Here is a 19,892-nt window from a genome sequence, read left to right on the forward strand (position 1 = left end):
CGTAAAACTGGTTTGATTTCAGCTAGCAAATAACACCACAGCCTTAGCATTGGTGATGCGTTGACGATGCGGAACGCTATAAAAGCCTAATTGTTCCCTGCATGAATTAATTTATACCACGCTCTAGCATGGTACGTGATGACGGTAGCGAGCAAACGCCAAATAGACGCCGAGCAGACGCTGTGGCGCAGGTGAACATTTGTAAAGGTTTTTTCGCCCGTACTGCTTGCTGAGGAGGCTGCAAGGTAACTGCAGGGAAAGCGTACAGGTAAAGCGAAGCCCCGCTGTCGCATGCATGCAAACGTAGCTTTTGGTTAGGACGTCAAAACATGTTTGCGTCAATCCACCAACCATGCAGCAAGTAACTGGATGCCAAGCATACGCTGAGCACACGACGCGGCGCGGATGAGCACATCTCGAGGGGCATTCGGCCTTCCTATTGGCTAAGAATTCGTGCAGCCGCCACAGTGATGCAACCAGCTTGTGAGATGGAGTATTAGCCAACAGCGGCCCATTAAAACTAAAAATTTGTTTTTTTTCACGTTCGTGACCTATGCACACTTACAAACATGGCAACTTTTACGATTTTATCGCCAAATGTCCGATTTCTAGAGGCCGCTTACGGTTATCGGATTGGCGCCAATGTTTTTCACGATTTTCCATTCGCGTCCTATGGAGAAAAACTGATCTCGACAGAATGAGAATGCATTCGTCGAACGATTTTTCGGAGCCAGACTTTCGGACCCGCTCGATTATTCGGACCTACTAGCAGCGGCGCCACCAGTAAAAGGGGCAGGTGAAATTTCGGCCGCCGTTACACGAATACTTCACGAATTATTATCCCGACCATCTCTGTTCTTTTCTGAGACACGTATCATTTTTGCTGCGAATACACACTGGCGTCCCTGCAGGGCAAAGTCAGCAATTTTTTAAATAAACAGTGCACATGATCATTATCATCAGCCTATATTTATGTCCACTGCAGGACGAACGCCTCTCCCTGCGATCGCCAATTACCCCTGTCTTGCGCTAGCTGATTCCAACTTGCGCCTGCAAGTTTAATTCCTAACTTCATCTCCCCACCTAGTTTTTTGCCGTCCTCGACTGTACTTCCCTACTCTTGATATCCATTTTGTAACTCTATATATAATGGTCCACCGGTTATCCATCCTACGCACTACATGGCCTGCCCAGTTGCATTTTTTCTCTTAATGTCAATTAGAATATCGGTTATCCCCAGTTTGCTCTCTGATCTACACTGCTCTCTTCCCGTCTCTTAACATTAGGCCTAACATCTTTCGTTCCATCGCTCTTTGTGCGGTCCTTAACTTGTTCTCGAGCTTCTTTGTTAACCTCCAACTTTCTGCCCCATATGTTAGCACCGGTAGAATGCAATGATTGTACACTTTTCAATGACTTGAATTGAGTAACAAAACAATTTTTGGTAGGTCACACAGAATTCTAGTATTTCTTTTTCTTTTCTTTTTTTGCTTCGACGGTAGTATTCTTTACATTTTAAGGTTGACAGGTCTCCACTCAGTAATACGAACAGATTTGAAAAGCGACGATGTCCACGAGTTCTCGTCGTGCCTGAGCGAGATAGAACAATTTGAATATTCTGGGGGGGAAACCAGCAGATCACGAATGCCTCTATACAACGAAAAAGAAAAAAAAAGCAAGAGCTGTACATTTAAATGGTCGTATCTAGACACGTACGCATAACAGCGCATGAATACGCGCGGAAATTTATGCCTCCGCACGTATGCATCAGGTCGAGCACCTTTCGCAACAGGGCGTGACGTAAGCGTATGACGTCAAAGCCGAAATCCAAAAGGCCTGCAAAACATTCAATTCCACCGCGTCCACAATAACAAAGATAGCGCGGCCTTACTTCGACAGATTTTAATAAATGACTGCCGCATATACCGCCAATGGAATAACATTGCTTATAAAAAATTCCCTTTCGAAGTTTCTCAATCGGCGTATATACCTGTTAAAATCACAATACATAAAACGCAACAGCTTAACCGCTGTACGGGAGTCCTGTCGAATACTAATTAACTGAGCCATTTTTGTCCGCCTTCTGAGAATCCTAGCACGTGTCTAGATAGAATTAGGAATGCAGCTAACACGGTTTTTTACACCGAACACTTTCCCGAAACAGCGTTAGCTATGCAAGCAGACGCACGTGAATGTGATCTAGTGAATGCCAGCACATTACTATGTCCGCAGCCTTTCTCTTCCCACTCACTGAACCATAAATAATAACAATAACTGCCCAGATTCGACTATAATAAGATGCCGCGCGTTCTCTAAGCGTATTTTCATTTTTCTTACTTTGCTTCTTCATTTGATAATCACGGTCGTATTACATGAGAAGGAAGTATCTTTGCAATCGTTGATTATTAGGTGAAGAAGGTAGCGATGACAACAAACAATTATTTGACGTTTCAACCGAGGCCCGCCGGTCTTTGTCAATAATGATTTTACAAGCACCGGTGTTCAATTTAATCTCTCTCGTAGGCAGAACCTGCGCTTATAGTTTCTTTAAGATGGACAGTGTAATGAGAACTAAAAATTGCTTAAGCGTTATGTACTCCTTCGAAGAGAATCCATAACCGGATATATAAGTGCGAAACAATAAATGGCGGTGCATCTATCCTTTAGAGATGACTGGCGACATTAACGCTATTAGCAGTCTATCTAACGGTTCGTGGGAAATTGTTATGTTTTATATAATGATTATTCTGAATGACGCATCGCATACTCACCAACACATACCCCAGTGACCCAAGTTAGCATAAAAAAATGAATGCTACAAATTTTCATGAACTTCTAAAAAAAAAAAAAAAAAGAACGCGATGCGTAGTTCTTCGAGTTCTGCTCCGTTTACCGTAATGCGTTTGATTTTCTCTGTACTGTTTATCATGTTACATCTTTTCATTCTTTCGTTGAGTGTTGTTCCGCCACATGCATTTTGATTCTTGTTGCCTATTCATCTACGGCGCTTCTCTAGTTTGTCGCGTAATTTTTGCCACTCCCCTATGTAATACCCTCGTTGCGAGGGCCTTTAGGGGTTTCTTGAAATAAATAAATAAATAAATAAATAAATAAATAAATAAATAAATAAATAAATAAATAAATAAATAAATAAATAAATAAATAAATAAATAAATAAATAAATAAATAAACATGTTTATCGAAGGACGACACATATACCCAGAGTTAGAGAGCCAGTGACCCCAAGCTGGCATCACGAAGAGAGGAACATACCCAGCGAGCCAAGTTGACGTCAGAGAGATTCATTGCAGAGTGCGCCAGATACCCAGAGTTATACGCACTCAGTGACCCAATATATATATATATATATATATATATATATATATAAACAGAAGAGAGGAAATGCATGGAGGTAAACCAGACGCACGTCCGGTTTGCTGCCCTGCACTGGGGGAGAGTGGATATAGGGATGACGAGAGAGAGAGAGATAGGAGAGAGCACAGGTTCACGGGAAAAAAGGTTAGGAGTGGACATGGAGACATAGAGACACACAGCAAACACGGGTAAGCTTCCATAGAATGCTAATGGCATCACTAAATGAAGACGAAGAGGAGGAGGAGGAAAGCAGAGCGAAGGGGGAGATAGTAATAATATGTCAGACATCGCGATTTGCTAACGCCTGCTCAGATAGCTCACGGACCGACAAGATTGCCCGCGGCGCGGCGCTGTATGAATTGTAGAAATGCCGGAAAAGGGACTTGTGTTCGAGTTTCCGCGTAACAGAATTATGTTTTCTCTCGTATATTCAAATTCCAATCCGACGCTATCACGCCTGTAGGTTGCGGTTAAGTCGTACTTTACCATTTTTCTGACGGATTTTACTTTGAGAAATTCAATTTTTGTTCACTAACGCCTTGCGCCACGCGGAAGGCCTGCGCGGTCGGAGTGGTTCGGGATGACTTTCTCCGCCAACGACGCCGGCGAGACCGTGCCTACGCCGACACCGACGCCGGCATTTTCTGCGACACTTGGCCCTTAACGCGATCGCGTTAAAATACTACTAATGAGAAAGAAAAATAAAGCTTTTAGAAACGAATGCGCGGAGTCGCTACTCAGAGAAATTGGTCAAGAAGCGGACGGCTTTCATAAATGTACTGCATGGATGATTTAGAAGAATATTATAATGATAAATGAAAGAAAGGCAGAGTACAGATGTACTTTACATTAGTATAGTCGGTCTGAATGGATAATACACTCGAAAGGAAATATATTTGAAAGTTAACAAACCTTCATCTGTTTACTTTATTAAGAATTATTAATTTACTATTACGAACCTATCTCGTTTACGAGGAATATGAAGTTTCTCTCAATATTAACCCACATTCATATTTATTTCTACACGTCGAACTTAAAAAAAAAGGAACAGTTAACGTTCCTTAAGCTGAACAGTGATTTGAAACGTATTCTCTCGCATTTGAGGACCAGGGGTTAATTTCGACCAACTGGATTTCATCAAAATCACTTCAGCGTTTTTGGATTCTGCATCCCATCGAAATGCGGCCGCGCCACGGTCAGGAATCGAACCCCCGACCTCGTGGCCAGCAGCAAAAACCCTTAACCACTGTGCCTCACAAGGTAGGAGAACTTCCAAGTGCAGCAGCATATATTATCAGAGCGAGAAAAAAAAAAGAAGGAAGAAAGAAAGAAAATGAGAGCTAGTGAGCCCTGCGCAGTGACACGTTTGTTACGTCCTCGCCAAAATATTCTTTAGCTTTCTTCCTTCTCTGAATATCAACTTTTTTTTCTTCTTTTTTTCGCATCGCGGGACGCCCTAGTCGATGCTACGCACGCTTCCAAGTTCGCAAAACCAATGCTCTGCCACGAACGCGAGCGAACGCCACCGTTTAACTCGATAAACACGCATACGATCGCGAGCAAAAAAAAAAAAATGTAGAAAATTTCCAGCACATCCTCCGGAACGCAGCATTGCTTCAATACATCACGTTAGCCGAAGGCGCGCGCACGTTTTGCCTGTAACACTTGATTGATCATACAGCCGGCCATGCCCGGGCTGCGATTTTTTTTTTTTTCGCGGGGTCACATGGTCTTCATATACTTTTCCTCGTGACTGCACACACGCAACGTCGCTCCATCCACACCCAAACGTAGCATGTAAACGTCTTGGCAGGGTGCCCGTAAAGCTTACAGAGAATTACCCAACGCAGAGCATCTAACCCCTCCTTTGGTGCGCGCACGACGCGGGCTCCCCAAGAAGTAATGCAGAAATAATGGAGAAATATCGCCTCGGGGTTGACGACGACAAAGGGAACGAGTCATGGCCACGGCTGCATCTGAACACTTTATCATTTGATGGTAGAAAGCCAGCTGACAGACAACTTCTGAAGCGTAGCCATTACACGAATAGCCGCACGATCTATAAGCACAGATGGCTGGAGCTGCCGAGAGCCCTGAAGATATATATATATATATATATATATATATGCACTTTTTGGGCATCGGGGTACCATGACGGGCTTGCATGAATGTTTACGCCGACACTTTTCCCAGGGCACGCGCTTCTACATGTTTTTTTTTTTTTTTTTTTTTTTCTACTGAACCCCTCTCCCTTCTATCAGCAAGACACATCTTATATCGCTCGCAAACTGGCATGAAAACCACGTCGTTGCACGAAACACGCGATTATAGTAAACAGATCGCAGATATGCCTCACACATCCAAATTGCGGGTCAGGCAGCATTGTTTCCTCGCTCTGTTTTTTTTTTTTTTTCAAAGGTGTCCCTGAATAACGCCGTCGCAAACAAACCTTGCATCGCAGGCACACTGCAAATGGCCTCGAATCTCTACGCAAGGTACAGGTACTCCACTATGGCCAGCGCGATGAATTGAACCTTGAAGTTTTCGAACACCGGCCGCAGTAACTCAGAGGCGCATGGCGTTGAGCTGCCCAGCCCGAGGTCGCGGTTTCGATCCCGATGCGGAGACCTCCGTTTGCTCAGCTAAGATTTAAGTGAGCGTTAAAGAACCCCAGATCGTCGAAATCAATACAGAACCCACCCTCCGTACCACCCACTTGAAGCGTCACGCGCTTTCAGTGCCATGAACCGTTGGCTCTCCTACAGATGACGTCACGTCATCACGTGCCTCGGGATGCCCGCGGATGTGCGATGACAAGGGGATGCGCGCGCGATCGCTCGGAACGGTGCGGCATATTCAATGCCGCCACTGCGACTCACGTTAAATGTTACTCGCTGCATTGACCTGATCGTTAGCGACGTATCCATACACGACGGCACTTTAGCCTACAGCATATGATTTCCGGAGGCCCCTTGTACATTACACTGCGCGTTGCCTCAATTCAATAACGTTTTTCGAAAGTGATTACGTGCAACATTTACCCCAGATGCATTCGGAACTGTAAGGAAGTGATTTAAACCATATTCCTGACGTCAGCTATCGAGAGCATTCGAATTGATCCAGAACGCGTTGTGTCGTCACGCCGAAAAGTACCGGTGAATTAAGCGCGTTGAGGACACCACGAAACCACACGAAAATACAGGGTACAACAGCAACATGCCAACCCACGATGCGATGTTATGTAGTCATCTGTTTGTTTAGGGAAATAAAATAGCCCAATGAACATGAGGAGTCGATCACGTAGCGCACAGAGATGCTGCTTTCAGCATCTAACCGTCGTATCTAAAAGAGAGATAGAGAAAACCAAAACAAAAAAAAAAGGGGGGGGGGGGGTTTCAAGCTCGAAACGTGCTAGACGGTGAGACGCGAATTCAAAGGCGATTATGTCCCTGAGTTATTCTCGGGTCTCGAGCATATATCATGTGTCCCACATAACTTGTGCCATCCAGTTCGCTCTGTATAGTCATTCTAGTAGAAACACTCTATTGTACACATTGCGGTTGGCAAGGCACAGGAATAAGTGCGCGTCGATTTAAATCCTACCGCGAACCAAGCCCGCCGGGCCGAGTGCGCCGAGCGCAGGGTCACGTGCTGGGCCGACTTCTTTGAGAGAGAGAGAGAGAAAGCGAAGGGGATGGCTTCACAGAGTGTGCTTGCGAAGGCTGATTGCGTGGCGTCATATAGTACCTCCTATAGTTAATTTTATTCCTATACGGTAAATATCATGAGCCATTCCACTCTGCGAAGGTGGATGACCAGCGAAGCTGTTTATCACCCGGAACATACGTGACACAAAATGGAGAGCGGAAGGAAAGGAAACTAGATACGCAAGTGCTTGGAACGCCGACAATGAGAGGGCGGTGCGAACGTAGACACGGCCAACGCGGATCGCACAGCGGCAAATCTTCGAGAAACCTTTATTATCTACCTGAGAGTCTACTGCTCTTGAAAATGGTGCCTATTGATAACTATTCTACTCAAATTGCATATCGAAGTGATGAGACGTATAAGCTTTTGCACAGAATCGAACTATTTTGCATCAAATTCGGGACCCGAGTTTTTGTTGACGCAGAACAAAAATGCACGGAATCCTAGCCATGAGCAGCTTCGCTGTAGCCGCTCACGATAACGATTGGGGTGATAAACGTCGATATCTCCACGAAGACGACGGCTTCTAAAGAGGTTTTGTAAACAACCCAGCCCCTCCATTCCAAGTTTGCTAAAGAACTGCAGGCAATTTCCCGATACGGTGAAAGTACACACATATGGCGCGCCGCCAGCGTCGGTTTACGAAGCTTCGTTACGTAACCCGGCCAGCCGATATCCCTGGACCACAGCCGCTCTGGCACGACGGTATCGCGCGGTAGAGAAACGAGCACTTTCACTTTTTCTTTTTTCTGCATGGCACGCGCAATGCAAAGAGGCGACAAACCGCTGCGACATATCGTGCAGGATCTCTAGCTGGCTCCCGAGGCCAGCGAACTGTGTACCCTTATCGCTGGTCGCGTATACACACAGCAACTGGGCCGTTCTCGTTAACTCACTCTCAAGCACGTCTTAACATTGCTTAACAGAACACTGCTTGCTTGCCCTGTTTACGTTTGCTCGTTCGTTTGTCCGCTTGTCTGCTTTTTCTCCTTTTTGTTTAGCCCAGTCTTACCACTTAACTACAATCGTTTGTTTGTTTGTTTGTTTGTTTGTTTGTTTGTTTGTTTGTTTGTTTGTTTGTTTGTAGCCCCGCTTTGCACTACTGCAATTTGTTTTTGCTTGATTGTTTGTTGGAGCCCAGCAGTTTACAAAAAATGAGAAATGAGAAATCGACGCGTTGCATATGTAGACACTAAGCCGATTCAGTATATCTGTTTAAAGAAACCAAAAGCGCTGTCAAGCTATACGCCGGACTGCTTGGCGCCGTAACACGCGCGCAGAAGCTCCTCCCCCGTATAGATTTCCCTTCGCTGCCACAGAAACTTGTCCGCGGGTGTAGAATTTTAACTTTCTCTCTCAAATACGACAAGTTTCGTTCAAATCGGTACAATTAATCGGCGAAAGCGTGAGAAAGAAAGCGTAGTGCCGCGCAAGATCGGCGGCCGACGATCGCTACGAGGTGGCGCCAGAGTGGCACGCGCCGTCGTCTGTTCACCTTTGCCATGCGGCGAGCGCCTCCAACGATACCTTATATGGAAACAAAGCGCTGCATGAGTGAGCTCGTGAGAGCATTTCCGCCTTGAATACATGTATTTGAATACAGAGAAAGCGGAAGTTTTGCCCCGAGCTAAAAAGCTTCCTCTTACGGCTAGGCCGGGTAGGTCGCCGCCCGGAGCAAGGCCTACACATGTAGCGCATCTAAATAACATTAAGGTCACACACACGACACGCGTGTTCGCATTCGGCCCTAGTTCCACTCGCGCGGGACCGCGGCCTCCAGGCAAAGGCAAACAGAGGAAAACGAAACCGTGAATTCAGCTAAAGCTGCAGCGGCACGTGACAAGGCGCGAAGGTAACGGGAACTGACGGGAAGAAGGAAAACACGTCATAAAAAGAACACCACTGTTTCGCGTGTCTGTCAGAAGAGTGCGCCGCTGTCGTTCAATTAAACGTACATGCGATTTCGCGCTTTACTAATGGTATAGTAGGTGTAGTAGCAGTTTTATAGAGTAGTTGTAGCAGTACCACTTGTAGTAGTAGTGGTAGTAGTAGTTATAGTAGTATAATTAAGGTACGCGAATCTTGGCAAATATCTACAAGGATTGCACAGCAACCTTGGTTCTCCAGAAGTAGAAAGATACCCATCAAGAAAGGGGTCAGGCACAATCTCTCCAATGCTATTCACTGGATGCTCAGAAGAAGTATTCAAGCTCTTAGACTGGGAAGGATTAGGAGTGAGGATCAACGGCGAATATCTCAGCAACCTCCGGTTTGCAGATGGCATTGTCCTATTCAGCAACAATGGGGACGAATTACAACAAATGATCGAGGACCTTAACCGAGAAAGTGTAAAAGTGGGGTTGAAGATTAATATGCAGAAGACAAAGATAATGTTAAGTAGCCTGGCAAGGAAGCAAGAATGCAGGATCGCCAGTCAGCCTCTAGAGTCTGTAAAGGAGTACGTTTATCTAGGTCAATTACCCACAGACGACCCTGATCACGGGAAAGAAATTTACAGAAGAATAAAATTGGGATGGAGTGCATACGGCAGGCATTGCCAAATCCTGACTGGGCGCTTACCACTGTCGTTGAAAAGAAAAGTGTACAATCATTGCATTCTACCGGAGCTAACATATGGGGCAGAAACTTGGAGGTTAACAAAGAAGCTCGAGAACAAGTTAAGGACCGCACAAAGAGCGACGGAAAAAATTTAGGCCTAACGTTAAGAGACAGGAAGATAGCGGTGTGGATCAGAGAACACACGGGGACAGCCAATATTCTAGTTGACATTAAGCAGAAAAAATGGAGCTGGTCAGGCCATGTAATGTGTAGGATGGATAACCGGTGGACCATTAGAGCTACAGAATGGATACCAAGAGAAGGGAAGCGCAGTCGAGGACGGCAGAAAACTAGGTGGGGTGATGAAGTCAGAAAATTTGCAGGCGCAAGTTGGAATCAGCTAGCGCAAGACAGGGGTAATTGGAGATCACAGGGAGAAGCCTTCGTCCTGCAGTGGACATAAATATAGGCTGTTGATGATAATAGTAGTACTTGTAGTAGCAGTACAGTAGTAGTATAATGGTAGTATAGTAGTAGTACTTAGTAGTAGCAGCAGCAGCAGTATAGTGATAGTGTATTAGTACCCCTTATACCTAGGGACAACTTTCTGTGGACGCACGGCCACGGCTACGGAGCCGAAGCACGTAGCGTTGGCCGTGCTGCCACAGACAGTTGTCGTCAGGTGCAGTAGTAGTAGCAGTATAGTAGTAGTAGGCAGCAGTAGTAATATTGAGTAGTAGTATCAACGCTGCGTCAATGATAAAACGACAACTGCTCGACACAATAGTACCCCAATAAAATTTTCAGTGGCCAAATATAACATCTGATCGCCATTAAAAAAAAAAAAAGGCGAAGGCGATTTATTTGCAATGCTGCGTCAATGGTAACTCAACAATCTTTCAACAAAGCCAGCATACAACGGCTTTTCAACCATACTCCAGAGGCCAACGTTCAAGAGATCTCGATACTTTCCTCATAAACGCATGACACATTTTCAATACACTATGACAACACTGACCAATAATATTTCAATTTATTTTTTTAATGTGCAAGGGCTTATTACCATATCATAAAGGAAAGAAGACAAAGGAAGAAGAAGACAAAGGAAATTGCCGACTGCTCACTGGCCGCACGCACCGTAAATGTCAAGCTTTCGCCGCTGACACTTGAACAACAGTCAGTAGAAAATGCTGAAACTATGGGACTAATCGGACAGGGAGAAAGAATTGCAGAGAGGATAGTGTACAGGGGGTAAGTAGGGAAGTTAAATACACGGCGGCCGGGAAAATTAGCAGTGGCACGTTGTTGCAGCCGCAATATAGAGCCAGAGCAACGATGGATAGGTCCGCCAACAGCACCGTTTGCAGACTAAAACGGTCAATTCACATGCAGTCCTTCACCATTAGCGAAGAACAACCGCAGAGAGAATAACGAAGGAAGCGAGAACAGCATTTGGGGCGGCGCCGGCCGCGTCGAAGGAAGCAGCTATATAATGATAGTCAGGCGCGCATTCAAGGTTACCGGGCAACAATGCGACGCATTTAGACGCGCGGTTTTATAACCGCTCCTCGTAGGGAAAGAAAAGCATCTGGGTGTAAACCGGCACCCAGCGGAACCGCCTTGGTTGCTGCTGCTGCTGCTGCAGCTATTTGCATGCTCGGCGGCGCCGGCCGCGCGATAAACACGGCCTGGCGAGCGCGGCGTGTCAGCCAAACGCTCGCCTCGCCAACGCAACACTTTCTCCGAGGCGGGCATGCAGGGCGGAGAGTTGGAACAGTGCCGACCAACAGTGCCTAGTGCGAAACGCCGATTGCACTCCTATGGGCTGCTGCATGCGGTCGCCGAATCGACGTTTCCCTTTCACAGCAGCTAGCCGCCGCTCCATCTGTCGCTATATGCCTATAGGTCTGTTCGGGCGAAGACTTAAGAGGAGCCGACTTAAACATGTGGCGCATTTCCGACGCCTTCTAACGCGACAGCATTAAGGGCCCCGTGTCGCTCAAATTCCGATGTCGGCGTCTTTGTCCGTGAGATAAAATTTCCGTACATATTTAGGTATACGTATATGCCACGCCTTAGAAGCTATATTGCATGCGATATGTGCGGGTTATACTGCCACACCATTCTATCACTAAAGTTGTTCATACCATGTCTTACATTCTTGACAAGGTTATCCCTCGGAATTTTGAGAATGGCAGACCACAGACAAATGTCATGAAAAAAAAAAAGAAACACCGACAGCGCATGCCTTTAATGTTAAACCTTCTCAGACTGAAGTATTAAAAGCGCGAAACAATAACAGAAACCTGAAAATAATGTAAACTTTTTGGCGCGGCTGCTCACTACCTCCGGGATCGGCCCACGCAAGAGGCCGCGTTTCTACCAGAAAGCTCGTCTACCGGAAAGCTGCGTGTGACCCTGACTCTCTCGCTCGAGGCGCGACTCCCTCGAAAGGAAGGGCGCGCGCTCTTCCGCTTGAGAGTTTCAACCGCTTTCGCATCACGCAGCCGTTTCACACTCTGCAGACACGATCGCCACTGCGTGATCGACGCGCCCCGACTGTTTGCTCGCAGTGCCAAAACCTGGTGAGGGGCCCTTTAAACAAAGAAAAAAAAATCACAATAGCGCGCTTCTCCGCACGAAGCCTCTTATTGCGGGGAAAAGTCCTTCCTCGGGGCTACGTACGTGCAGACACATTCGATGCCGCGTAGAAGCTCGCGTGTACAGGTTGTCGTCTGCTATAATACACTGCGCGCGCGTGTTCGTTGCTCAAGCCAAGATAAATTGGAAGATTGAAGAGCGTTTGACATGCGGGTCAGTTTCACATTCGGCTGGTAGTGAGAAGCGTGGAACTTCAGATACGAAGAACCACTTCACCCGATTTCGTAAAAAAAAAAAAAAATACTTTCGTGTGAGACCTACGACACCAGGCCTGCCGCGTTAGCTCGGCGGCTTGTAGAGTTGTGTGATGCTGAGAACGGATATCTCGGGTTCGAATCCCGGAAGAAGCGGGTGTAGCTCTTCGGTGGGAGCAGAATGCAAAAAAATTGTGTACTTGAGGGGGCACTTGAAGAGGAAAAAGGTCAGTCGGTCGGTCGGCGGATATATGGCATTAAAAATTAATAGGCATGCAACCCATCACTACGCCATTTCTCTAGACGAGGAAACGTTAAACATCACCAATCAACCAACTGATCGATTAAGGTAGGTAAGTAAGGTAGGTAATTAAGTAAGTAATTATGTAATTAAGTAAGTAAGTAGTTAGGTAAATAGGTAATTAAGTAATTAAGTAATTAATTAAGTAAGTAATTAAGTAATTAAGTAAGTAAGATAGGTAGGTAGGTAGATAGGTAGGGTATGTAAGTAAGGTATACGTAAGTAGGTAGGTACGTTGGTAGGTAGGCGAGTGAGTGAGTGAGTGAGTGAGTGAGTGAGTGAGTGAAATCGACTCCTGCCGAAGCAAACCTACATCACCGCAATTCGGAGTGTGCGCGTCTAACCTATCGCGCCCTTCGGCGCGGAGTGATGAAACTCGAACGGCGACGCAGCCGAGGCAACCGGGCTGATGTGCAACGAGGTATATGGCGTAAACAGCGCCGGACAAGCAATTTACCTCGCAATCACTGCGACGTTACGCGCAACACACGCAAAGCGCGTGACCACCGTTCCTTATTTCGCCATGACTCTCCCCGCGGAGATGCGGTTGCTCAATTTTCCACCTTTTCGATCGTATCGATGCGCTATTGGTAAGCTATACCCAGTCAAAACCGCGCAGTGCCGCGTATGATACGAGTAACCTATAGAGTCGTTCATCTTTCTTTTTTCGCCAGGCCTACAGTTGTCATCAATCGGGTGTACAATTCACAGGAGCGAACTATATAGGCAACTGCGGCGCTAGGCACATGTCATGTCCAAGGAGATCTGACATGACATTTTAGACGTCATCTTTCTTTTTTCTTTTGCGCGCGCGCGCATGCGTGTGTGTGCGTGTGTGTGTGTGTGCGTGTGCGTGTGCGTGTGCGTGTGTGTGTGTGTGTGTGTGTGTGTGTGTGTGTGCGCGTGTGTGCGTGCGTGTTCTCAAAGCCTCCAGATTTATATCAATCACACAATCATAATTAGTGACTCAAGCGGTTAAAGTGTGTCCGCATTTCGATTCCGTACGCTCGCCAACCCGAGCTAGCTACACTGAAGGCGATCCGGCCGGTTGCAGTCTACACGTGTCTGCACGTAATTAGCGAGCCAGCGCAGCGCGCCGCCGGCATTCATCTCGTCGTCCGTATAGCGCTAGAAGTGACGCAATCCGGGCACAAGTTGGCACCGATTCGCCTATATACAAGTGAAAATTGCCGCTGATCCACGCGGTCACGTGACCCGAAGCCTTTGCGGGCGCGCCACGCAAACGGCAAGGCGATGATCGGTGCATATAAGTAGGTAGGCAGTGGTGCATTTATTGAGAACCGGCCCATTAAAGCATGGCCGCTGGCGCCAAGACAGAACCGGTATACGGTATATACGATCGACGTATGACTCAATAACCCACCAATGATGGTCACGTGGTGAGCAATCACTGCCGGACGCATGACCTTGCTCCTCGCAAGGTCACGCGGGTGATTGCGAAGGCTGCTCAATACGCCTCCAGAATCGAAATGTCGCTATACAGGGTTTCCCAACTAACATGCACCAAGATCTTTAAAAAAATATGCGAATGCCACGTAGCTGGACAGAAACAAGGTAATGTTGATTGTCGTCGCTTGGAGATACTCAGATTATTTTTTGCACTCCACCTAATTACATAATTAGCCTCAAATATTACAATTAGATGAAAAGTTTCAAAGAGAAAATTGTGTAGCAACATGAGAAACTCCCGATACAGCTTTCTGTCGCTCAATACCTGCTACGTAAAAGTGTTTTTCCGAGCGTGAAAGAAGCCCGCGAATACAAGCAATATTGCCGCGCGACTAGAAGCTCGAGACACTTTGTGTGTCGGGCGTCTGCACCAGATTTTTGAGCAGTTTAGCTCAAAAGGCCCAAAAGACAAAATTTTTGTTTTTGTCCACTATTCCTTCCATGCATTGCGTGCCTGACTGTGCACGCCAAGATAATGCATCAAGCGCGAAAAAGCTGGTGAAATTATGATACTTGAAGCATGTCGCATACATCTTGAAACAAGTGTGAAGTGTTTTAGTAAAACCGAGTTGGGGGGGGGGGGGGGGGGGAGGCGTAGACTGTCGGGCGTTTGCTCGCGCTGTTAATATGACGTCACGTAGGGGTGACGTCATATTAACACGTCATATTTGGTGACGTCATATTTAGGCGACCTCGCGTCGCCTAAGAACGGCGGAAATTGCCTGACCAGCTTTTGCTGAAAAATTACACACTTGAGTGAAAACTATATTCTGCCTTCCTTTTAGCTCGTTCCGAGCTGCGCTACAAGCTTAAAAGTCACGTAGGGAGTTCACTTCGTTCACTGTTCCTTCACTGCGCCTTACATCATGCACATGTGTTTCATTCGGCTGGATATGTGCATGATATTCATGCAAGCATACTTTCCATGCAAGTGTGCTAGACATGCAAGTGTGCTAGACATGCAAGTGTGCTAGACATACAAGTGTGCTAGACATGCAAGTGTGCTAGACATGCAAGTGTGCTAGACATGCAAGTGTGCTACACACGAAACAGTTCTTCTCATATCTGACGTTCCTGCAGATAGTTTAATTCGCTTGGAGCCCACATCCTGTAAACTTGACAAAACTCACTGAATTGACAGCAGATGTATACGCTTTTTATGACTATAAAAGCGGAATAATTGTAGTGAAACTAAACCTTCAATAGATGGAATTAATTGCCGCCGGAAGTGGTATACTATATACACGAAAAAAGAAATAAAAATGAAACGCACAGGCTGCTCCGGAAATGGCTCAAGAGCATCGTCCTGGCGCAAAGCAACAAACGCGGCTCATCTGTAAGCCGGCAGACGAGCTTGCGCGTGTGGCTCGTATAGATATAGCTGCAGTTGGCAGCAGCCGTGAGAAAAAAAAAATAAAGGATATAACGCGCGCCACGCGACCTGGCGGCACGTGTCCGACTCACTACTGGCTGCACATATTAAGCCGCAATCGGCGCGCGCACGTTTCTCACGACCGCCGCGCGCTGAAGAAAAGAGTTGCGAAACGTCGGGCACACATGGGGGCACGTATGCTGCGACGATCGCTTCGGCGATACTATAACGCCTTCAGGTGACGTGGTGCTCAACCAGCCAATCAGCGCCCGCCTGACGGCGATTACACTATGGCCGAAAGTGATCGTCGCAGACTACGTCCCGTGCCGGGTGCGTTCCAGTTCCGGTAAGCATTGAAGACACTCTAATAAGTCGGCTGCTGAGAAGACAGCTTTGGCGCCGAGTACACTGAAACGCATTTAAAAGAATAACGACTCTGCGACTTGACGCGCCACCTGGCGTCGACACGAAAAAGGCAAAGAAAATACCATGCTGTATATCGCTGTATTTGAACGAGTTTGCGAGTGTCACCCACGAGAAATACCGCTTACGTTAAGAGCATTAAAAAAAAAGTCGCAGTTTCACCTGAAAGGCGAAGCATCAATTCCGATAGCAAATTTGTAGAGAGCTATACGGAGTAATGATATTAGCTTTATCAGCTGTATAAACTTGGACATGCAGCAGCACCGGCAACACGCAAAACTGTTGTCGACGCCGCCGGCGTTTTGCCCGCGTTCGCTCAAAATGCGTGCGGCGTTGGTGACTGTTGGCGGAGCCTCTGATATAAATAGGCACTTGGTGCCGCAGCTAAACGTCGCCTCCCTTCCCTGCCCCTCCCCCCCTTCCCCACAGCCTTTCGCGCGTCGGAAGAAGGTACGTTTACTCTGCATATATGGTGATTGTAGAGGAGGAAAGAGACGCCTACTTCTGCAGCCCTTAAGGGAGCACAGCGCAGAACGCGCGTTTGTTCTCCGCCGTGCGTTCACTCCCCGTGAAATCGCGCGTCCCTCGCGCCCTTTCACTCGCACATACAGCGTTCGGCGGCGCGCGGCGACGATTTCATCTCCATTGACGTCATACGGAACCTCACGGCGACGGCGACGCCGACGCCGACGGCAGAAATCTGCTTTTGAGTGTCCATATCCCCTTCAGTCACGAATTATGATAGAGTTTCGATAAATGTATGAAATTTACAAATATTTATGCCAAGGTACTGCATGCTCCATTGAAAGCAAATCTAGGTACTGGAAGGACTCCTTGTGCATATTATGATGACTCATTATAATTATAGAGTTATCGAATATCTGCTTAGTGATCAGTCAGTCATACTACGTTTCTTCATAAAATAAATTTAGTAAACCGCTCGAATTACATACACAATTTAATTATTCGCTGCAAGCATTACTAGAAAGGAAAAAAAGTTATTTCACAGCTGCTACCAAACCGCTTCACGTCGAACAGCCCGTCAAACACGGTAGTGCTTTCACCAAAGCGGTCGTCTATAGTGACACATTGCACTCAGAAATAAAATGGAGGTGCATTAGGTAAGCGGAATTTTCAAGTTACTATAAGCATAATGTTCGCGATCTATTCCTTGACACCACTGCAGAGAAATTGGGAAAATAAGTCGCGTACACAAATGTGTACGCCGTGACTGAAGGGGATATAATTGCTATCGCAATAAAAGCTAGACCACGTTTTCTTGCGCGCAGACGACATTTCCGTCGAATTAACCAAGCATTCTGCTCAGCCGCCATCTTGTTTGGACAACAATGTAGCCCGCATTCTCTTTTTTTACTTCGAGACTGTCATCGCGAAGCTCTTTTTTTTTTTTTGCAGGTTTAGTCAGAACTGGAACAATGCTTAAGATAGCGGCTGTCCGCTTATCTGTCTATTTAGCCGTCAAAAGGTGCACTTTAACGAAAGCGCCAAGATTGCCAAATTAACCCTAGGTCACCACCCACCAGCTATACGGCGTGCCGCATAATCAAATCGTGGCTTTAATTGGCACGTAAAACCCTAATTTGCTTAATTTTTTTTCTCTCTCTCCTCGCAACAACAGACGACTTCAGCTGCTGAGCTTCGCGCGAATTCACCATGGAAGAAGGAACGAACTGGTAACTATAGTACGGAGCGTTGCGTGATAACACTGAAGTCAAAAGGCAGTATATCACGTGGTCACGTCGCGGTAGGTTTTAGCGTACATACAGCTCTAGAGGGAACTCTGCCACCGCGATCATGCAGCTCTCACGGGAATTACGGTTAGTGCTATACATGCATTTGTCCAGTCATCGTGGATTCAAACGTTCCTGCTACGGTGTTTATTGCGCTTCATCTAAATTTCGAAACAATATAACCGCTTGCTAAATACAAGGCAATTAGTCGCTGCGCACATATGTGAGCATTGCGAAGTGACGAACTTATAACGCAATATATCGTTGAAAATTGTCAATTTGCCAAGCGTCAAGGCCGTTTGAAGCCAGAAGTAGGAAGCTTAGGCAAGTCCATGTACTAAGCATCATTCCAATACCGAATAAACCACGTACCCTGATCTCGCAGCTACCATAGACATTATATAGCGCCAGAGTAATTTTTTTTATACGATTCTCAATGTCGTGAGGCGCGTTTTCGTTACACGCGTTTCAATTTAGCCATCGACTTGGATTGGATTGAACATGGCTCCGGCCACAATATCTATAGGGCGCATTTCGCCGTCAGTATTTTGACATCTCCATTCTGATATTTGATATTTGTATTTCGACATTTCTCCAATGTTCCCAACAGTGACTTGGCCTTCGGCCGTATCGTGAGCCGCTTCGCGGAGACCGTGAGAGCACCGCGGGAACGGATGACCGAGCCGCGATCCCGCGATACACAATTCCGCAAGCTCAAGTTGCGATTCGGAGCTCTCCCGTGGTTCCAGCTTTACAAAAAGACAGTTCGAAGCTTTGCCCCTATACACTGGGAATCGTTTCGAACGACATGGAAGGCTAACCGCAGTGGGACAAAAAAAGAAGATGACGAAAAAGATTAAATGGTGGTTAGCTACGATGCCAGCCGTAACGCTATAGGCGAGGAGCCAACAGGAAAGAACAAAAGTAGCCAGTCTTCGAATCGTTCCGCACCGTAGGGTGGTAAACGGCTGTCAGCGGACGAAAACGGCTCGGAGATTAAATGCGTCAGCCTTCGAACCATTCAGTCAGACAGTTTAACCGAACGGCGGTCACGTCATTACATGCAAGCGTATAATTCCAACTTGGCGACCGCTGTAACGGCGGGATCGAAAGAGACCGATTGCACCGATTACCATCGACGGGCACAAAGAAAGAAAGAAGGTAAAAGGAAATGTGAGCCGGTTGGCCGAAGATGATGACCACTTAGCTATCTAAGCGATCGGCCGACGAGACGACCGAGGCAGTCGCCAGCTGCTGCGCTCATTCATACACAGTGCACATATCCCATACTACCGGTTCCTACGTGCACATGTGACTACTATCGGTTGCTACGCGACACGCCCCGTGCAACCACGGCCTTGGCATTGAGAAAGAATTTCTTTCTCTATATGGTCTTGGCTCGAAGCAGCAATCGCTCTCGAAACGGAAGCAAGGCAGCCCCTGAAACGTGTGCTCTTAACCCGACAAAGCCCGAAACACCGTTTCACATCAAGGAAAATTAAAACGACTTGTTCCTAGTTTTATCTGGCTGCTAACCGCTTCCCGCATATGCGGGGAATACCTGCGGTATTTCTTTCTGGCTCGCTGTCCGGAGCGCTCTGTAAAAACGTACGATCGGTCAGGCAAACCAAGTGGAGGGGGAGAGGGGGGGGGTGCTTATTCTGTAAGTGTCCACCTAAGTGGGACATGTCCATTTCGTCTGCTGCTTAAGTGCTGATCGGCTGGGCTGGGGTCAGAAGGAGACAGCTAGGCCACCCCCAGTCAATCAGACGAAATGGACATGCCCCCACTGAGGTGGATGGACGCTTACAGAATAACCCCCCAACCCCAGTAGCGCACAACTCTGTGCCCTGCGCGGCACTCAGTATAGGGTGTCCCAGCTATCGTTAGCCAAGCTGTTCGACGACGAAAAAATAAAAATAGAATAAAATAACACGGTGCAAGCTACAATCATAAGACCTACGGTGTTCGGTCGTCAAACCTGTGACAACTGAACACCGGAGGTTTTTTTAATTGTATCTTGCACCGCGTTTACTTTTAATTGATTGATTTATTAAACAACTTTATCGAGAGTCGTG

General features: G+C 46.8%; 1 protein-coding gene across 1 annotated transcript in view; it reads right to left on the minus strand.

Annotated features, from left to right (window-relative positions):
* The window catches only part of LOC119466340 (ATP-binding cassette sub-family D member 1-like), a 96,722-nt gene that overhangs the window by 35,663 nt on the left and 41,167 nt on the right, over nt 1-19,892 (minus strand). The window lies entirely within an intron of this gene.

Source organism: Dermacentor silvarum, chromosome 10 (genome assembly GCF_013339745.2).
Source record: "Dermacentor silvarum isolate Dsil-2018 chromosome 10, BIME_Dsil_1.4, whole genome shotgun sequence".
Lineage (NCBI taxonomy): Eukaryota > Metazoa > Arthropoda > Arachnida > Ixodida > Ixodidae > Dermacentor > Dermacentor silvarum.